We start from the raw sequence: 21,227 nt of genomic DNA, 5'->3' as shown, positions 1-21,227 counted from the left end.
CGGCTCTGACACAACTCACAACACAAATTAGGACAGCAAGCAAGTTCTGGGCAGAGAATCCGGTTCAGGCTCTATTCTGTTCCCCTCCCCAGGAATCTCATGCATGACACAACTTCAGAGACACCCCACCACCTCTTACAGATGTTTTGCTTTAAGTCCTAAAGCATCTTTTCAGGCGCCATCCCACAGAACCGTGACACAGTTGTTTCATAGTTTAAGGAGACACCTTTCATTTCTCTCTGCATTTGAGAAATAGCCCGTTACAAAGGAGATGCCGCTGCTTTTCATTAGCTATCATTAGCTTTCATTAGCTCCTCTCAGTAACAAATACCAGCTTAATTTCCAGGAATATCTTCAACATGTATTGTAGGTACACCAGGATAGATTTTTTGGATTATTTTCATGTTCGTAACCTTACTCTTCATAAGACTAAAATTAGAACTGAACAAGTGAGGGCCTTATAATTTAACAAAAACTGCTTAAGAGCTAGCTATTTTGAAAAACAAGCTGTATTCTTAGGCAAGAAATTAAAGCTTTTGTCAAGAGAACTAAGTTAACCCTCCCTAAGTTGTTTCATTTATTTCATTTATACAAAGCAAGAGACAGTTTACTGCTTTGTTTCACATCATTTTGCTGCAATTTCAGCAAAAGATATTTCATATGTATTTTACATATATCTGTCAGGCACATACAAAAGTTAGGTTTTAAGATCGGAAAGCATTATACAGAGTAAATGCAGATAATAGAGGAAAAAAGTGATTTCAGTGACAAGCTCCTGCATTCCTTGACTGATGCTACATTCCCATTTCTGAGCTAAAAATGAAATTGTGACTAACTAGAATTTTTACTAAATTGCAAATACAAAAAACCTTTTCCATCTAGATTTTGATCCTATACAGATCAGCAAGAATTTATTACTATTACACTTCACTGATTTTTCCACTATTTGTACACATTTCAAACAACTCTGCAGTTTCACTCCGGGTTTGGATCATCCTTAAGGCAGATACAGAGATTTAAGTATTGGTCACTTGACTTACAATGGAAATAGGAGTTCCAGAGAAATTGTCAGACGTTCCCATGAATTTCCTTCCTTTCTCTTTCTGCAGGATGTTATTTAACAGTCTTAGTATGCAAGCAGAGTAAGTAGTTATTAGCTAGGACAAAAGAATCAGGAGTACATCAAAGTATTTAGAATAGCAGTTACCACCCACTATTTCTTAATTTTTTATTGCATGTTGTAAGTGAAGCCCTGCAAATTGTCGGGAACTAAACACTAAAAATTAAGAAAAACTTTGAGAGTTTTCAAAGATGTTCTGCAATTTTAATATAATCCATCTTCAATAATGATTATATGCTTGAGAAAATCTGACATTTCTTTAGCCAGTTGGTTTCCTTCCAAACTCCTGCTGCTATCTGATGTTACAAAAGGTCAAACTTACAAAATTCCTTAAAATTTATTTAAATAAGAGTCAGTAAACTGGCCACAAACCACCACATAATTGCTGTGACTACAACAGTTTAATCCAATTCAAGAGGAAAAAAAATTTTTGTTAGCTGTCTGGTATCAAACACATTCAGACAATTTCAACTCTAATCTAATTCACAAAGCATTAATCTGTCTGGTTCCTGATCTAAAAGCTACAATTCTTAAAAACTTACATCTGATCTGATTTGAATGTTTTTGAACCATGTAAAAACTGTCAAGCATCTTCCAGCAGGAAAACATTTGAACAAACACTCATGTTTTCAATCTTGTACAGGCTTTCAGAAACATGCTCTGTGATTTTAAAGTGTTAAATATTAAGTAACATCCAAAACTTAAGGTAGATAGGAAATCTACCAAAATGCAAAGTAACTCCTGAAGCTGAAGTTCCTGCAGTATTTCTTCTATATATAAATACCATCTATACTATACATAGCTATCATTTATATTATAAATTTTGCAGATATTTATACAACATAAAAAAATGCAATTGTCTGATGTTATTCAATGCCATGTGCCAATGTAGAAAAAGCTTCATTACCAGAGAATTTCCACAAAACAACAATTTTGGAAAAGAAAGAAAAAAACAACACATCACAGCCTCAGCTCCTGGTCCAGCTTTTGCCGTATCTCAGAACAGTCTATTCCAATCCTGTCCCTATTACGACTCAAGTATGCAGAGTTACAGATTCCTTCTTATTTCTTGTTTATGTACTTTGTGTGCCTACCCAGTGGCAACTAGATTGATGCATGTTTACGCCGAGCGCAAATTCTTATATTAGACCTGGCTATAATAAACTATAAACTCAAATCCACTGACCAGAATTAGGGTAATCCCTAGGGAAGGGACTTCCATTATTTTCTGAAATTTCCACAGCAGCGATACTTGCATAAAATAGCCACCCAGAAATATACCCAGACTCAACTGCGTGAACAAGCCCATATCTGTCTTGCAAAAAGCCTCCAAAAATCTGCAGAAAATTCTGCTCTTTGGTGGATGACCAAGCTTGAATCTCATCGGAAGTGTTCACAGACAAAACATAGGACGTAGGAAATACAGGGGAACGCCTTGTATGTCCATACATTGGAATGCAACATGAAATTTTGAAGTGACATGTCTCTGCAAACATAAAGAGGTTTTGCTTAAAACCTGAAAGAAGCTCCTGAGGGGCTGAATTCTATTCTGCCAGTAACACAAGAAACTCTTACAGAATAATTCATGACCACAAAGCTGTGCAATCACAAACTTAGATGACCACGTAGCTTTCCTTTTTATGTGTCATGTTTTACTTCAAAGCCATTGGAAAAGACAGATGTCTAATATGTTGCTGCAAATGGTAATCATGAACTTCTGAAGGCATGACCAGAGAACGTAACGTGCTGGAGACTGCTCCAAGATTGTTCCATGCAAGCTAAAATGTGAGGCAATGTGTGTTAAAAGCACAGTCCTGACCTGAATTTAAATACTAATGTAAACACATATTTAGACTTCCTCCACAGCCAGAAGAAAAAGGCATCACCAAACAGCATTAAAGAATCGGATCTTTAAAAGACTGAATTGCTCTCTGGAATCTGTGTCTTTGCTCTTCAAGAAGAATCTCCCTAAATTATGAGCCTCAGTTACAGTATGATGGGTTCACAGTTTATATGGAATAACATCCTTTTAACATCAAGGTACAATCCCTCACGAAAGAGCCAGATGTGCAGGCAAGCACTGCTTCCAGGCACCACTGGACTTTAGACTTAGTTGTGTGTAGATTGGTTGTGTTGTTTGTTGTTTTTTTTTTTTTTTTTAAAGTCTTCTGAATTATAAAACACGTTTTACACAAATATGTGAAAGAGCAATCAATTCAAGAACACAGCAATGAATTTCTAAACACTTAATCTGGAACCACAGTTGCTCCTACAATTCCAGGCTAAGTGTGCCTGTATTCTGCAGTGTTTTAACATAAGCAAGCTTACATTGTTAGCTTGTCAGTTGAGGTAGTGGAACATCTGTAATTTATTCCATGCTTCAGTCAACTTCTCTACAGGCCTTGGAAGATAAGTGCATGAAAACATTCTCCAAACATTTCTAAAGAATCATGCACCCTGTCTTCGTTCCCTGAAGGACACAGGACAATGCCCTTTCTCTGAGAAAAAACAACTGGGCTCTTGTGATCTCACGAACTAGAGAAAAAGCATATATAAATTGCCAGAAAAAAAGGTTTCTGGCACTGCACAAGCATCAGGATGTTGACATGTAGTTGTGGTACCATGCAGACAAAAACGTTCATCATCATTCTGGCAACAACTAATTAAAAACTAATAATCCAGAACAGCATTATTAGAATTCTAAAAGGGAGCTTTCCTTTCTCCATCTGAGTCATGTTAGACTGCATTCTCTACTAAGAAAAACTCAGTCATTTATAAATATTATTTACTACAGGGTATGCAATACAACTCCTATAAATAGCACTTTTCTTGTCAAATATCTATCAAAATACATTACCGAAGCATTATTAATTGTTCCCAAGTCACCAGATTAAAATATTTAAGGGGTTTAGAAACAGAGGAGGAAACGGTGCTCCTGCTATACATGGGCAAAGAATTCCAGACCGCTGTGACCTGGCAGGCCAACGTCTAAAGCACCAGAAAAGCTACAACCTGTAAACCAAAATGACCACCCCCTCCTGAAGAAATACAACTTGTGTGCAGATATAAAGACAACCAAGTTACCAAGGGCTGTGCTGAGCTTTGCAGGCCTGTTAAGTAGCAAGGAAGATTTTACTGCCCCTAAAAGGAGCACTGGCAGTGTCTACAAGAGGGGTCACCATCACAAGTGGGGTGTAACTGGCCTGGGCCAGGACAGAAGCAGCAATCCCAGAGCCCTACAACCCCTACGCGCACAGCACTGTGTGCTGATGTACAAGATATGCAAGCATCATGACTTGTGTCTCCCAGCACAGAGCCACAGGTCCCTAAGAACCACGCACACAAAAATAGCTCATGCTGTGCAATTCTGCTTCAGCTCCTACAACCCTTTCCCCAGGCCTTGCCAACTTCACGCCAGCCACGTGTCATTTCCTACGCAGCAGGGTTTTTCAAAGTTGCAAGTGAACCAGAGGAGGGTTCCCAACTTTAAAGAGTCATTGCCAGAGAAGTTGGTATTTTTCCTAGAGGCAAGCAGATACACACACGCTTTTGGAGCATAACATGACCATAAACAAAGCTCGCTCTATATATTTTCTGACTCACAGACCAGTACCATGCAATTAAATAATGTCAAATTAACTCGCATAGCAACTCCAAGGAGTTTTCACGTATTTGGAAAACAGAGCAATTGTTGCCTGTTACTAATTATTTAAGGCTGACTCATTTTCAGGGTTTCTTAGCACCATAGGGCTTCACAGCGTTTTTGTCACTGCCTGACTTTCATGAAGATAACACCAGAGAAAACTTAGGGACAGTGATGATAAACAAGCCTGGTGTGACTTACTTGGGCTTAGTACAAAAACTACTTAGACAATATGTAGAGGCAGAGGGGAACGCTTGAGAAAGAGAGAATTACTTTTGAGCCTCAGGAAGCACGGAGTACTTTGCTTTTATAGCTTATTCCACCCATACCTAAATTTGGGGTTAGGAAAGAATAAAGATTATGAAATTTTAAATGCACATCTAATATCAAGTCTCTACATTACCAAGCTCCACAGTGTTACCCGATGGCTCATTCAGACCCACCCACAGCATAAGTTTAGGTAACCCTGCCAAGCCTTACTCCTTCCCTATCAAGGGAATGCTGTGGTATTTAATTCCATCACAGAGCTGAGCTTATTTGTACAAGTTCTGTGAGCCCTCCAAAGGAAAAACAGTCAATGTAATACACCTGTGCAGCTTTTCTGGTTAACATACTATACACAGTTGTTACTGTTCATACTGCACATTTCAGTTGCAGCCTTCTACTTGGGTAATATTGCTTCTCCCTCCCATATAAACTACTAAAGGCGCCAACAAACATTACTATTTTCCATACAATTAACAAGCTTGGATTGCAATTATCTTCTAATTTTTTTCCTGATGTAAGCCTATAAGATAGAGCCTAGCTCTATCTTCAGCACAACCACAGAAACACCAGCTAGCTACAGAATTACAGAAATAAAAGCAAAAAGCAGAGTTAGATCTAATGAACCCATACTCAGAAGCAATGAAATATATTAAAAAGTAGGTTTAACATATCTATAATGCAAACAAAATGATAATATGCAATATTAATAATAATAAAACAATATATGCATATTATATGCAATATATCCATAATGTAAAATGCAAATGTATAAACACATGAAATATACATTTTGCACTCCAGGAAAAACTTAGAAATAATCCAGATATACACCATATTTTTTCCACATGGAACAAGCTGATAACTACACAACTTCCAATGAGAAATAATTATTAATAATTAATACTTTCTGAAAGCCAGTGGTGCTGATCTTCTGCAATTCCATCTGTGATCGATCTGGCTTGAGAACTGCTCCTCAAACTCCAGAGATTAAAAAGGCACAAAACACACACAGCTTGAAGTCTCTGGATTTAGAGGTGTTCTATAAAGGATCAATGTAGTTATATCCCACCCAAATCTAACAGACCTCTAGCACATCATAGCTTCTTCTCAATCGCTTAGTATTTTCCCTTAGTGGGCTTGCAACAGGGTAGAATTATTTATTTAAAACCATAAATCATTATGCTTGCAGCGATTCAGACACATCCCTTAAGTTATAATTGAGGCCCAAGATGCATATACATGCACAAATAAGTCATTCTTTCATTGAAAGTTGCCATAGAGGCACACTATTTAACTGTTGACTAGGATGGCAGCTTCTGTAAAAGTAAACAGGACAGAAGACAAGAAGATAACAGACCCTTAAATGCAAAAGCTAAATCCCATTAATCTAGCCCTTTAATAAAACTCTTAGTTACATTGGGAATAATTTGGGACTGAATATTCCTATGGGCTATTGTAACTCAGACTTCAATGGAGTTAGCTCAGGGATGAATTTGCCTCTCAGTTGTACTGAGGCTTTCAGTTCCTGATAAAGCTTATCTGCCACCATACTGCTGACCAGGAGGACTGGGTCAATAACAAGCTATCTCCTAACTTGAACTGGAGTAGCAGCTCTCCTGGCCTAAATGAGAATCCTCAGCACAGGTCTCAGCATGCTTCACTGTCAGAGCTGCTGGAAAAAGTAGTGACAGTTGTTAGAACTCATGAATTTTATACAAAACCCATTTTAATCACTCCTTGCAATTCAGCAGGTAATTTTTTATATATATACATACACACTCACACAGCCTGTTACAAGCTTTAACTCTTAACTTTCAATTCCTCACAAGTTCTTTGTTAACTTTGCCAATAACCTACATCTCTGTTCACACTTCAGAGTGTTCTCGTGTTATCAGCACCTTCCCTCCTGGTGGATTCTTCAGAAGCCTTCCTCTGCCTGGCATTTCTGACACTATTAGGCTACAAAGCCAGTATCTTCAGGAAAATAAGATTAGATCAAGATCATTCTATTCGAAAGAAAACCTACGTCCCCTAATAATGCAAGTGAGAAGCAAAAGCAAAAAGCAGAAAGCTAATTCACCATCAGCTCAAAATCTACAAGTTTGATTCAGACTGGTAGGAATCCTCATTTTAATAAGGCATATGCTGATGATATCCAAGCCACAAACAGTAGTTTCCTGCAGGACTCTAGATAAACTGATTAAAGAAAGAACATGCAACTTCAAAGCAAAGTAGTATTTACCATCAGGTAGGTCACAACTTATCAGCTGGATGAGAATAATGGTAGGACACCATGGTCCTTCATACACGTTAGGAAACAGCAGATAAACAATGAAATAGGAGAGTGGGGACTAATCTGAACACCTATGGTCCACTGCATCTCACTTTTGTTTTTTTTTTCTGCTGCAGTGTTAGAAAGCAAGCCACACTCCTCTGTTTTTATGCCAGGATAGCTGAGCCTGGAAAGCAAGGGAGAATCAAAGCCTGCATGTAACTAAGTCATTGTCTGCTTCCTTTTCCTTTCTGCACATCTATTCACTACCAGGGCAAAGAGTGTTAAGAGAATACCAGACAAGCATCAACATACTTTGCAGAAAATAGCTGTGACAGGACATCAAGCGAAGTTTCTCAGAACTCAGACACTGCTGCAAGAATCCACCTCCTCTGCCAACATTTGAAGTCCTTCTGAAGGTAGATGACTAAAGCAGCAGTTGATGTATCAAACAATTTCTCTTACTGTGTTGCTAACAGCAAAAAGCTGCCATAGCACCTCTAATACAAATAGAATTTCATTCTGAAAAATAGCTTAACATCCATGTCCATAAAGCATGACAACAAAATATGATCGAGTGCTGTCATAAGATTTGCAAAGACGTATTAAAAACGGACAATCCATATCCTTCCGATCTTTTGTAATACTTTTCAAATAAAGAAAGCCTTTTTTGCTCTTATATTCTGATTTTAGTATGGAAATCAGTACTATTACCAAAGCAATATTGCTATAATGCACATAAAGCTAAGCAAAAACTTCGCTTCAAACTGAAGAATGAACAATGCAAAAATACATGGGTTTAAACAAGAGAACTGCACTCTGAAATGAGATTTTCCAACATTCAGCCCCATCGTGTCCAAACTTGCTTCAGTTTTGTGAGTCTGCATAAACAGAGACTGTTGAGTACTACATAGCAGCCAGAGCTGTAACTGGTAGTTCCCCCTTCTGAAAAAAAAAAAAAAAGTCATTTATATGATCATCTGTTAAACCACAGATTGTAAATAGTTCTGCTAGGAAAAGCCATTCTAGGGCAGTTTAAAAAACACAGTAAGGTTTGTGACTAGTTCTTCCTGTCCCTAGTAGATCATGGAGGTGTTAACATCATCAGGAGCTTGGCTTCAAGTGTCTTTGCTCCATTTCTAGATCTTACAACCAAAGACAAAACAAGTAAATAGGCATGTGTGACGCACTGTAGCTACAACAATAACCTTTCAACGTTAACTCCTTACTGAAAACCGCACCACATCCGAGAGATGACCATAAAAGGCCATCTTTTTAGCCCCTAGGCATCACTGAGAAATCATGGCACTATTTACAGGATCCCGCAGGAAGATAATAGCTCATTAAATACAAAAAAGAAGCTGGAGAACAACCTTATCTACCAGTTCCAAAAGTCACTGTGGGGCATGTGAGGTCAGTTTATACCCTTATGTCATGTGTCTCGCAGCATTAATCTTTCCATGACACACGGAGACTAAAGCTGCTGGGAAAACCTGCAGGCACCACAGCGTCTCCAGCAGCGTTTCAAGGCCACTGACACCGCACAATTAATCAGTATGTGCAAAAGCGTGTGCTGTAGGAGCTGTTCTTCTCCATCTTTTACCTTATTTGTTCCCTTTATAACCACAAGACACTCGCGTCTACCATGCAGCACTGCTGTACTGGCTTCCAGACTTCGGAAAGGTGAGGAATAGCTGTATGAAGGGAGAAGCAGCATAAAGCAGATTCACAGCTACAGTTTTTCCTTTGAGAAATGGCCCTGAATGCCCTTCCTCCCAGGACACTGCACACGCACACTGCCCCTTGCCCACACACCAGCCTCTCTGCAGGCTGCACAGAGGGCATCCACAAGCTTTTCTTTCCTCTGCTTTTCCCTTCAAGAAGCACAGACTAGGTGGGTTTGCTGCAGAGATACACAGCTTTCAAGAATCCTATGGCCAGGTACTTAATATTTCAAACAGAACTGCATGAACTGTGACATGGCACCAGAACGTTGGGAGCTCTACAGCTTCTTAAGGCTATTTTAGATTTAGAGGCAGAAACCACAGCACCACACTGTATAGAGCGAGGGAGGATACAAACTCAGCTCCCTTCTCTTGCAAAGGAATTAGAGGATTGCTGTCAGGATTTGCTTCTGATCCTTTCCACCGACCTCACGCAGAGAGGTGGCTCACGTGGATGGCCAAGTCAGTCACCTACCACACTCCTCTACTGCTCACGCAGGTTCTCCCAACTGCCTCCTCTGGAGCACCCAGAACACTTGCCTCACCTTATTTTTCTCACACACCTTTCAATTCAACTGTCTGGTACAATATATAGTATGCCAGAGAATATAAAGGATTTATAATCCTTTAGTTCATTGAATTGGAGATAGCTCACGTAGGCCCTTTATTAAATAGCATTCATCTCAAAGGGAAAATAAATCTCAACTTTAACTTCATGGGAGATATTCTGAAGGCTGAAATATTTTAAGATCCAAGCTGAGTACAATTCAAGAACTTTAGACTCTTCTCTGTAGGCATGGATGCTGGCAAATCCCCACCATACAATCTACTGAAAGCAAATCAGTGTATTTGGCAGTGTCACTTCCACAAAGACTCCAAAAGCCTTAGAAAGCACTGGAAACAAAGAAAACTCTAGAATTGTAACAAAACAGAAAAAAAAATCATCCAAAAAAAAAAAACCCACACACATTTAAGAAAAAAATAAACCACTACACTTATATAAACTATAAATGGAATCTATTTGGATTCTTCAACTATTTCTATAATCAAGAATTTTAACCAAGTAAATATAATATATTTTTAAAAGAGATTCACAACTGACAACATCTCAGCTTTTGTTTAACTGCAGTGCAGAATTTTTGGATTAAAAAAGCTGTAGGCAATCTGTTTTCAGTTCAGCACTATGGTATAGGGTCACAATATTTTTATAATTAGTAGTAATAGCTTATGGTGTGGCTTATGATTAAAGCCAAGAATAAGACAGCTAAAATACACTATGCATTGACGGGAAGTCCTCATCCTACAGACAGAGCTGAAACACAGCAAATTTCACGTATAATAAGTATACTTTGGCAAGCTACAAGTGCAGTTTGCTTCAGCCAAAAGACATTCAATTGAACTTTGCTTCAATTCTCCATATAAAAGGGAGAATTTTGATTCCCTTTACTGTGCACATGATGCAGATTGTATGAAACTTTGTGGAACGGATCCCTGTACCGTGCTTTTTACTTTGGGCTAAAATAGACACACAGGTGCTCATAAGATCTATATTGCAGAAACTGGACTAGAAGTATATGTAAGACAAGTATGTGTGCAGGCAGTGAGAATACCATGGAATGAATTGTTTTGCTATGCTGCTTTTTCCAGCATCTTCCTGGCAAAAGCGTTAGCTCAATGTCATTTATGGTCAACATTCAAATAGAAAAAAGCTTTCTCTGTGAGCCCTTCATTAGTGGCCACAAAACACTGAATAACGGAGCATAGATTCATAGTCCTCTATAGGGAAACCACAGCTGTCATGTCCTAAAATAGCTGAAGATTCTATATTCTCTACAAATGTCATAGAAACCACTTCCTTCCTAACACTAACCTCAGTATGATAGTTTTTTAAAAACTGTCATTATCATCCAACCTCTTACACCTTAGAAACCAAGGCACAGAGGGATGGGATTTGCAAAAGCCACCCAACCTTCCAAATTCTGGGAGGAATGAGGTCTGCCAAGGCCCAGTCTAGTTTTGATCCCTAAAAATTTCAGTACACATCAATTTCCAAGAAATTAGAATTCCATCTCTTGAATTTCTCTTCCTGTCATGAGCAAAATGCAAGTGCTAGCAGTAGGAAACAAGTGCTCATTTTTATGACTGACCTTCTTTCAAAGGCTGTCACCATCAAAACTAGGGGCTCTGATTCCCCAGTAGCTGTAGCCCCAGAAGAGGCTGCCACCTTTCAAAGATGACCAGCCTGCCAATAATTTGCTAAAAGAATTTAAGCAAAGCATTTAAAACAAACAAAAGCTCCAATGGTCTCTATTAAAATGTCAGAATTCTACAGTAAATGCTGAAACTATTGACATTTTAAATGTCAACTATTTTATATTTGCAACACTACAGCAGTAACCCTTTATCATTTAAAAGGCATTGTTCATTTTCTAAAATCAAATTCCACAGGCACGAAGTTTAAATTTTCATCAGTTCATTCAAGAAAGCATTATGTACAGTTTGATTCAAGCACATGTCTAAACCCAGATTATTTTATTTAATTTTCCCTTTTGTGGTAGTCAGACAGAATTAAGGCAAAGTCCAGGTACTATTTATTACAGCATCACTTACCTTTTGTCTGTCTAGAGAGCATCATTTCTATAGTGCAGAATGACAAGTGGGCACAGCTACTGCCAAGCTGGTAGTAATTTCTCCAACAGCAACTTGAGAGGGCAGTGATATTTCTAAAATGATTCATTCCAAACTTCACCTGTTTTCCTTCAGTTCGTTGCAGTGGGATGAACAGGACAATACTGATCATGTTTGAAAACTGCACCTCAGTGATTTGGGAAACACCAACAACCACTAAAGCCCCCTACTTAGAAACACTACATAAATTAATCCTTGTAGTCATACAGGCTCCAAACCTGAGAAGTGCTCTGCATAAGCTGCTTGCCTTGCATGTGTTCCATGGAACGGACATCCACAGGCCTCCAAGAAGACTGCTTAAGCTATCTATAATATTAGCCAAAAATAAGGATATTTGCTTATCCTAAAAATAAAAACAAACCCAAAACCACTTTCATATGTGAAGGGAGTTAGATAGAGGAAAATACAATAAAAAACATGCCCTCAAAGCATTCTCAGAGGGGTTCATCTCAACAGCTCTTGGGTCTCAAGTGAAGGCTCAGTAACAAATGATCGGGAGTTCAGGAGCGCCTTTGCCACAGATGTGCAGTCCCACAGAACGCCCAGTGACAGCCAGATGCATTAAAGCTCTAAAGTTTTTTTTCCTTAAGGTTTAGAAGAGCTTGTCACACATTTAGTTAAGCACCTGAGGGGATCTGCAGCTGGGGAAAAGGAAAACTAGTCCTTTGGGGCCACCTGGAACAGACCTGTACATTTCAGGAAACAGAATTCAAAAGATCCCCTTAGGTAAGTCACAAGGCACTTAATACTTGTCACCTGCGATGAGTGACAATGAGCAATTCCCAAGCAGCACTCTGTAGGAAGGCAACACAAGTATGGATCTTGCATCCTTTGACAAATCTGTTTGGAAATGCCCTCAAACTGCTCTGATGTTAACCAGTTACATTACAAAAAGCATGCAGACAGACACAGGATTCTTGACTATTTTTGCATGGTTCTTTTGACAAAACTTAAATTTTGCTTAACTATCAGAATCTCAGTAAAAACTTTTGGGTTAAGTCAAGCAAGGGAACAGTACTCATGCCTTCATTTCTCAGGGATCTGTATTACCTATTGGCTACAGAATCGGTCATTAAACCATCTCTACCTCTGGTTACCATCAAAGACCGTAGTCTCAAATGAAATCCAACACAAACCTCAAACGAGACCGAGCAAACACAGTCTGACCACCTTTGGTACTGCACATGACAAGGTTTTAAGTGAGTGGAAGAGTATATTTGCTAGTCTGCAGGGCTGGGCTGGCACCAAAGCTAGGAAACAGGCTCTGGCCTCCTGTCACCATCTCCTCCATGACCCTAGAAAGGCTATAAAAGATGAGGTTTCCAGAAGGCTAGCTACCATTTAGACAGCATTACAAGAGAGCAAATTTTCAAGCAGCCTTAAACATGATCAGATACTGGCTCCAAATCTTTGGTTGTTGATATGCATGCTTAAAATTAAAGTATTTCATCTCCCTGCCAGGTCTGGTCTGTCATAACGCTTCACGCTGTAAACTTCAGAGACTCTTGTTATGCATTTGTAGCTTTGCACAGCACAATGAACTAAGATTTATTAGAGCCTCTAGCCATTATACGCAGAAAACTAAGACAGACTCTAAAGAAAATTCCCTTTCTCCCCTTCAAGTGGCTGCTTTACTTCACTCACTGACAATACGACCCCAGGAGAGAGGTAATAGACAAAGGAGAACAAACACACAAAAATATTTGCCTTACTTTTTCAAAGCAGTAACCAATGTCCCACTGTTTTCATAATCTTAGCTATGTCAAAGGCCACTTATGTTTAACTAATTAAAAATAAAGCCAAGAAAGAACAAACCAGCGGGGTAAAAGAAAATGAGAAAAATAAAATAGATTTGGGAAGTACAAACAAAATGGAGTAAATGTGAAAAAGGACTAACATGACTCAACAGCACAACTCCCAGATGATCTAGAGAGACATTTTTGGATATAAACGTATGAATGAAATCACGTTACACAAATATTACCCTTGACATTTTTCACTCATCATTTTATACCTTTTCCTGCAATTTTCCATAGCAGCTACACTTCAGTCTGCAGCCAGTATTCATCAACCATTTGAAGCAAATATTTGAAAATTTTTAGTAGTAAAATATATCCCTGCTGAGGGTAAATAATTGCCCAAATTATTGCTTTCGGTAATGTCATTTCTAAGTTACTGTCACTTCTGTAAGTCCAAATGTGAACTTCAGATGAATATTTAAAACCTCAGAAGGGCATTTAAAGTTTGGGAGATGTTTCAAAGAGCTACCAACTCTGTAGCAGATCACAAACAATATTAGATAATCTACTACTGCCAACTGGAATTATCGATACCACATACAGAGAGAAAGAGTGGAGAAAGTGAGAGGTGCACACATTGATAAAGCAAAGTATCTTCCAACTAAAATGGTGACCAGAACAGTAAGCGGTATAACAAACTGCTGCATAGTAACATCAAATGGCAGATACAGAAAAGGAAAGCTATTACTGTGTGAAAAATCTCGGTGTAGCAGAACAACCAGCACATGTAATTCAACATACCCCAGCAACCTAATCAATGGCAAGTCACAGGAAACCTCATATGGACAGTTGTGGGATTTGTTGCTTCCCACTAACCTCTGTCATCGACTCAATTCTTTCTGCTGCAAGACTTCTGTCTTCTTGTATCCACCTAATTTAGCGTCCCTGAGCATACTGCAATTCAGATAAACCTTTAGCTCTAAACCAAACCAAGTTCTACACCTTATTTCATGGAGTTCCACAGATAATTGAGAGTTAAACCTCTCATTTAAACCATTTGAGGGGTTAAAACCTTTGAGGCTTGTAGCCATGCCTTCTTACTGTAGTTGCAGCCAGAATAAGGACAATCTTACTCAGTGCCTTAGAAGAAATGAAAAAAACACAATATTGTAAGCATCTCCTTCAGCGCACAGTGGGGAATCTAGGCCACATTCCAGGATTTGTTATTTCTGTAAAGCAGGCTTGCAGGTCATTGTCTCACGCATCCTCCACAAATTGCAGCCCTCCAAAGATTTCATTTTTGTTTAACTCTGATCACGTTAGTGATCTGGCTTCAAGAGTGTTCCCAGAAAAATATCCTCAATGGAAAACGAAGGCAGTGGTGAAAGGCAGTGGTGGGAACTCACAGCATGCTGGGGGTGGGGGCACAGCAGCATTTCATAAGCTAGTTTCCTAAACTATTTGAGTTACCACATCAACAGAACAGGAATCTGTGGAAAAAAAAAAATCAGTCCAAGCCAACATAAGATACTTCTGTGATACTCCTGATTAATCTGGCCGCTCTGGAAATAACTTTAAAGCACCAAGGATAAGACAGCATAACACAAACTACTTCATGTAAGCTTTTGATAGCTCACAGCTCATTTGTGAAGCCACGTAACTTCATGTTTGAGATGAGCTTATCAGGGACTGGTCTGCCATAAAAAGTGGCACGTGGAGGTTGACTCTGAGCTTGTCTTTTCGAAGTGTGAAAGTTTTTTATTGCAATACCATTAAAAACATCAACAGTAAACATTAAAAGATACCAACACCAGCATTAGCTAAGCAGAAGGGCACACTGACGACTCAAGGACTACAACCTGTGCACTGTGAAACAGAATGTGGGGACACCAAATGAAACAAGTGTCAAATCTAACATTTGGAGAGATTCCCTCCAAAGAGGTTCTTTCAGGACTAAACCTGAACCCTCGCCATCACCCCTGCAACTAGGAAAATTAACACAGGGTTATACAGTTAGTTAACAGTCACACTCTGTCTTCTTATCCCACCCATCTGATCTTCCTCTACGTTTTTTTCTAACTGTCCTTTCTGCCTTACCTCTTTGCTCAATCTTCAGTCTGACAACACTGCACAAAACCAGATGAGACAACTTATCCCACTCTTGCTGAGGAGTGACAAGGAGAAGTACCAACACGCCAGCCAAATGAGGGAGCCAGCTCCAGCCCCACACACCACTCACTTCTCAAGTGCAAGCCCAAAGCATTCATCCACGAATGATGATAGCCGCTATCACAGCTTTAATGCTTTCACTTTGGGCTGGTTCATTTTTCCTTAATAGAATACTAATTAACTCAATCATAAACCAGCAAGAAATATCTTCAGCAAAGGAACTAAGCCTGATGAAGTCTCATTTCTCAAGATCCTGGACCACAATTAATGGTTCTGCATCATCATTGCATCTTGTTCTTTAAGGGATTTTATTTCATCAAAACTAACCCACCACTGCCTTACACTCAGCTGTAAACAGTTTGGGGGAAGAGAAAGACTCTAGATTTCCACCAACAGATGGGAAAGAAGTCAGTTTTTGTTTTTAAATATGCCAGCTCTGGTCCTGCATATCTCCCCAAACCAGAGTGTCCATGAAGAATTCTAACTTTGCTTTTCAGCAGTGTCCAATCTCCTAATCCCTGTATTGATGTTTCCTGCCTAGAGGATCTAGGAGGAATCTCATTATTTTCAACTGCAGCATCTAATATGTTCCCCAATTTCATTCTTTTTCTTATATGGAAAAAAGTTACATTTAACAATGAGTGTATCAAAGAGATCGGTTTGGTTTCGAGCAATGGAACACCAAGATACAATGAAACACCACCATGAGACTGTACTAAAGTAGCTAATTTCCTTTCTCCCAACACAATGACCTGAAATAAATACCCATTTTCTCTAGACAAAGAAAGCACCGTCAGAGAATCGTAGAAAATCCAGAAGTGGAAGGGACCCACAAGAATCATGGAGGCCAACTCCTGGCTCCACACCTTGTTTCAAAATTATTTCAAAGTAGCTGTACTTGAAAAAAAGAAGACATCTGCAGCTTCTGACAGTAAGATACCTAGATACCTACAAGACATTATCAAGTTTTACAAGATCCGCTACCAAGATATCTTCATAAGTACATTTTTGAGGCAATGCAACACTTATCTTAGCAAATGAAATGTCACCATGTCATTTGAAGAGAGGAAAATCATGTTTTCTGTATTATCTACTTTTTCTCTAAAGCAGAAAAGGCACGAATCTAATGTCCAGTATACAGTGAAACTGGTAAATAGCACATTATATAACAGGGAATAAGATTTGATGACTTCCAACATTCTCCAATGCTATTAAAGTAAAAAAAAAAAAAAAAAAGAAGGAAAAACAGTCTGCCATGGCAAATTCAGTTCACATTTCAATTTGTAGAGGTGAGTTTCAAAGTTCTGAACCTGACTTAACACAAGCTTGAACTTTTGTCTGCTTTCTGAACAACTAAAGGCATTTTCACAAGCTTTCTAATATCTGGGGCAGTGGTTGGGGGAAGAGAACAAGAAGAAAAAGCAACTTCTTTTATTGTCACAGCTATGGATCTCCAAGCCTGGATGAAGTCTAGAAGAGAAACTAAACACTGGAATGAAACATAGTTAAAAAGGAAAAAGAGTATTTTAAGACTTTTAATGTCTGTTTAATGAGGCTTGGCCAGAAAACAAGAATTCCACAAACCAAAAAGCATTGTGGTTTCTGCAATTTTTTTCTGCATTCAAACACAAAATGAAAGCTTTCAAAGTAAATTTTATAAAACAGCAGAATTAAAGAAGCCAAACCTAACTCAGCAGCTACTGCCCAGCAGTAGGGAACTCATCTTACAGACTCATTTCCTTGTTCCAAATCTAGAAAAGCAGAAATTTGAATCCGTGTCCACAGTAAAAAAAAATAATGCTAGGTAATCTCGAATCATATTTTAAACCTTTGTCTCTTTTCAGTGTTTGGAAAGGGAGTCCCAATTCATTCCCATTTTATTTCTTCCTGTCTATATAATTCATGAGTAATTCAACTCTTATAGGGATTCAAAACATTCCCACCTACAACAGCATTACAATTCTAGTCTACTTACACTTAACCATTTACTTAATTGAAAGGCACTACGTATGCATCTTTGAGGGTATGTATCTTTTGGAACCCTAACTAGTTCCCTGACAAAGCTTTTGGTAGAAAATTGCATTTTAATTAAGTTTGGGACTATTTGGGGGTAAAGCTCTTCCTCAAATTTTTCTAATGCATCAGAAATGTTGACTTTTTAAAATTAGTCTTCTGCTACTGTTCTTTCTGATTTTACTTTGGTTGGAACTGCTACCAGCTGCCTTGCTAGAGTTTCTCCTCAAGTTAGAATAGGTTATGGTTTTCTCCTTTCTTGTGTCTAGCGAGGGTCCATTCAAGCCATGCCTATTCTTTAGGTATCTCTTTGGAAAATTACTGCAATTGAAGTACCCACCTGGTAATACGTTTCTAGGTCATTCCACTTCCAAAACATACCACCAAACAAGCACTATTTAACCAGGTACATGACATTTTTCCTTCTTCTACACATGATGTCAGTAACTTCCTTTTTAAAAGGCTGCAGAAGGTCTAACATTACACAAGACTCTTCTTTGTAGCCAGGTAGCTCAGCTTTTCCACAGCTGATATATGTCAACAACTAAAGGTGGCAAATGAACATTTTAGGAAACTTCCCATTTCTGGCTACAGAAAAGCTTATTTCAAAGAAAATATTTTGCTTTGCCTTCCCAGCATTTGTCATCATGAGCTTAGCATACTTGATGGCTTCTCCAGTTACCTTGTTTGGAGCAGGTGAACCAAGAGGCAGATTAATTTGAATGAAAGCTTGCACAGAAAATATAGGTTTACAACAATAATGAAAACATCTCCAGCCATATGGGAAGCATAGAAGCTTAAGCACAGACCTTCAGGACCCACAGCACAACTCTCGTAGAAGAAGGAAAGGATCAGAAATCCTCTAGTCTAATATCCAGCACAGGGCTTCCTCTACTAGACTGGTAAGCCCCATTGCTCAACTCACGTATCAATACTATGTTCTACAGCCACATTTTCTAAGCAAATTCTAGTAAAACAGCACATATGTGCAACTGTAAAGTCTGTTTCATCTCCTAATCACTTTCACGCATTTCTTTCACATATTGCTTTCCACCAGTTTTTCAAATCCCTAGCTAAATGACTGAAAATACTCTTATTTATCAAGGAAACTTGAAAGCAAAGTATGTACTTATGAGGCATATCCATGAAAAGGTGTCACTAAATATTTCAAAATTGAAGGGAGCAGCAAAGAACTTGGCTTATAAAACAAACAGGACAGAAGAGTCATTATACACAAAGCTCCTGAAGTAAGATTATAGTATGGAAAGCATTGGCAGCCAAGGTTAAGTACACACTGTTAGTGGAGAAAAACAGTTTTTGGAGAAACAAGCAGAAAAGTAAGTAATGAAATGCCAAATTTTTGAAGTTAAAGTCCTACTAACGGTTACTACTTTTCTAATAAAATCCTTATGTGATGTGAGGCAGGAGTCAACACTATGCTTGACCAACACATTGCCATTCTTGAAAAGAAAGTCGAGGACAAAGTACCTTCTGATTATTTAGGAAAGCAGAGCAGGTTAGTTTCAAACCATGTTACCAGCTTGGCAATTGGAATCTGTCTCCATACTTAGTAATTACTTACCATACTCAGGGCAATTAAAACAGTACTTTCTTATATTAAAAGCATATAAACCATTCTATGATGAACACACGACTTAACATGACCAAAAGTATATCCAGAAACAAATGGCAGCAGAGGTCTCCTGATATTCTCTCAACAATATGGTGTGTGTAGCTTTTCAGAAAATAATACATTAAAACTACGCCACCTTTAAGACTGTTTCTGCAGTCTCAGCTGCAGGTGTGTCATGTGTTGCCATCTATGCATGCTACGCCCCCCCCCCCCCCCCCCCCCCCCCCCCCCCCCCCCCCAAGTATATGTTTTCTGCTTACCTTGATGACATGATCATTTTAGGACGTTCTGATTCTGTCAGGTCATAGGCTTGAACAGCATGGAAAATTTATCTTGGGGTAATTCTACCATAGTCTCAGCAGTAAAACTAAAAAAAATTAAAAACTCCTTAGAAGTCATTTTTAGAGCACAGCATCTTACATAAAAAGACAACAAATTCAACACTTCCCATGTAATCACAAAAATTAAAACAATACAACCCTGCAAGAATGCAATCATAACTTCTGACCGTAATTATAAAGAATGTTAATTAACGTTCTCATTATATGAATTCAAATGGAGAAGCAGTACCAGCCCACTAGGAGTGCTATATAACCAGTGTCCCACCTTTTTAAGTTTTCTTGTTCCACCTTCTATCACATGAACTTAGAAAACTTCAGCAGATAGTACACCAGCAATTCACATTAACTCACCAAAGAATATTACATTTGCTAATGATGAGAACTTAGGTAAAACAGATTAAAAAAAACTCCAGGAGCTCATGAGCAAGTCTGAAGAGCTGACAGCCTGCTTCTTTGCACAATACCACCAGCAAGAAGAGCAGCTCAGATGCACTGATCCCTCCACTGCATCATTTAGTACAGAAGGCCAATATATTACATACACAACATGTTTTAGAAAGTGCTGCAGTAAAGATACAGCATTGCCAGAAGGCATACTATGCACCACACAAATCAAAAGGCCTTTATTATTACAAAGAAGTGTTGAGGATTATATAAAACCAAACAGGAAAAGAACCTACATTCTACTTCCTTTTGATATCTGAACATACAAGGAAAGAACAGCAGATTAGGTCACTTCTTGAACACAGGCATCTCCAAGCAAAGAGGCTAAGCAGCTACAAAGGACTCCCATAACTAAGCTTATGCTGTGTTTTGAGAAAAGATTACTTAAAAGGAATATAAAATCAACGTGACATTTGTCAGTCAGTTTACTGATTCATATAGCAGCACACCGTCATAGAAGTCTTATTACATAGCCTTTGTTACAATCATTCTCCAGCATGAAATCAGATGAGTTCACCAGAAAATATTTACCTTTTCAATGAACTTTTATAATTATACATCTAGAGCGAAGAAACAGACCACTGCCATTACAATGCTGTGCGCTTCCTCAGAGATCAGACTGGGGACAAGGCCGTCAGGGAGATTTGCTGATGCATGAGGATTACTAGGCCAAGATAGCTGTTTTAGTAATCTTTGCCCATTAAGTAGATCAGAACAAAGCTCTTTTCCTTTTTCTCATCCTTCAAAAAGCAACAAAAGGATAAATTCCCACTGCAGATTTCACAATCCAGAACAGAAGCCTCTTGGTTCCTGCCCTTTGGAGAAGCTTCAAAGGGACAAGGACCGCACAGACTGCCCTGCAATATTTGGGCCACAGCCACTTGTAAACAGAAGATGAATTCCAAGTGCAAACAATCGAAGTTTCTTAGCCCAGGTCCTAATCCCAATTCCTTATCTATTAAAGGTAACCTCAACTATATATAACTTGCTAATTAGAAAGAAACAAGGGGCTTTTTCTGTGGATAGGAGTAGGATAAGAAAAAAACAAAGCTACTCAGTTTCTCTCAAAAAATTAGTCTCTTGGCTCACTGCAACAGAAAATAATTGAAGTAGTCATAGAAATACAAATAAAGTTTTATACAGTCACAGAATTCTCCAGCTAAATTTGATGGGC

General features: G+C 38.6%; 1 long non-coding RNA gene across 1 annotated transcript in view; it reads right to left on the bottom strand.

The window, feature by feature from the left end:
- The window catches only part of LOC106043088 (uncharacterized), a 70,506-nt gene that overhangs the window by 41,363 nt on the left and 7,916 nt on the right, over positions 1 to 21,227 (bottom strand). The window contains exon 2 of the long non-coding RNA XR_007168942.2: positions 19,529 to 19,635. This is a non-coding gene — a long non-coding RNA (uncharacterized lncRNA). The remainder of the gene's footprint in view (positions 1 to 19,528; positions 19,636 to 21,227) is intronic.

Source organism: Anser cygnoides, chromosome 12, assembly GCF_040182565.1.
Source record: "Anser cygnoides isolate HZ-2024a breed goose chromosome 12, Taihu_goose_T2T_genome, whole genome shotgun sequence".
Lineage (NCBI taxonomy): Eukaryota > Metazoa > Chordata > Aves > Anseriformes > Anatidae > Anser > Anser cygnoides.
Note: the sequence above shows the minus strand (reverse complement) of the source record. Positions and strands in the feature narration are given on the sequence as shown.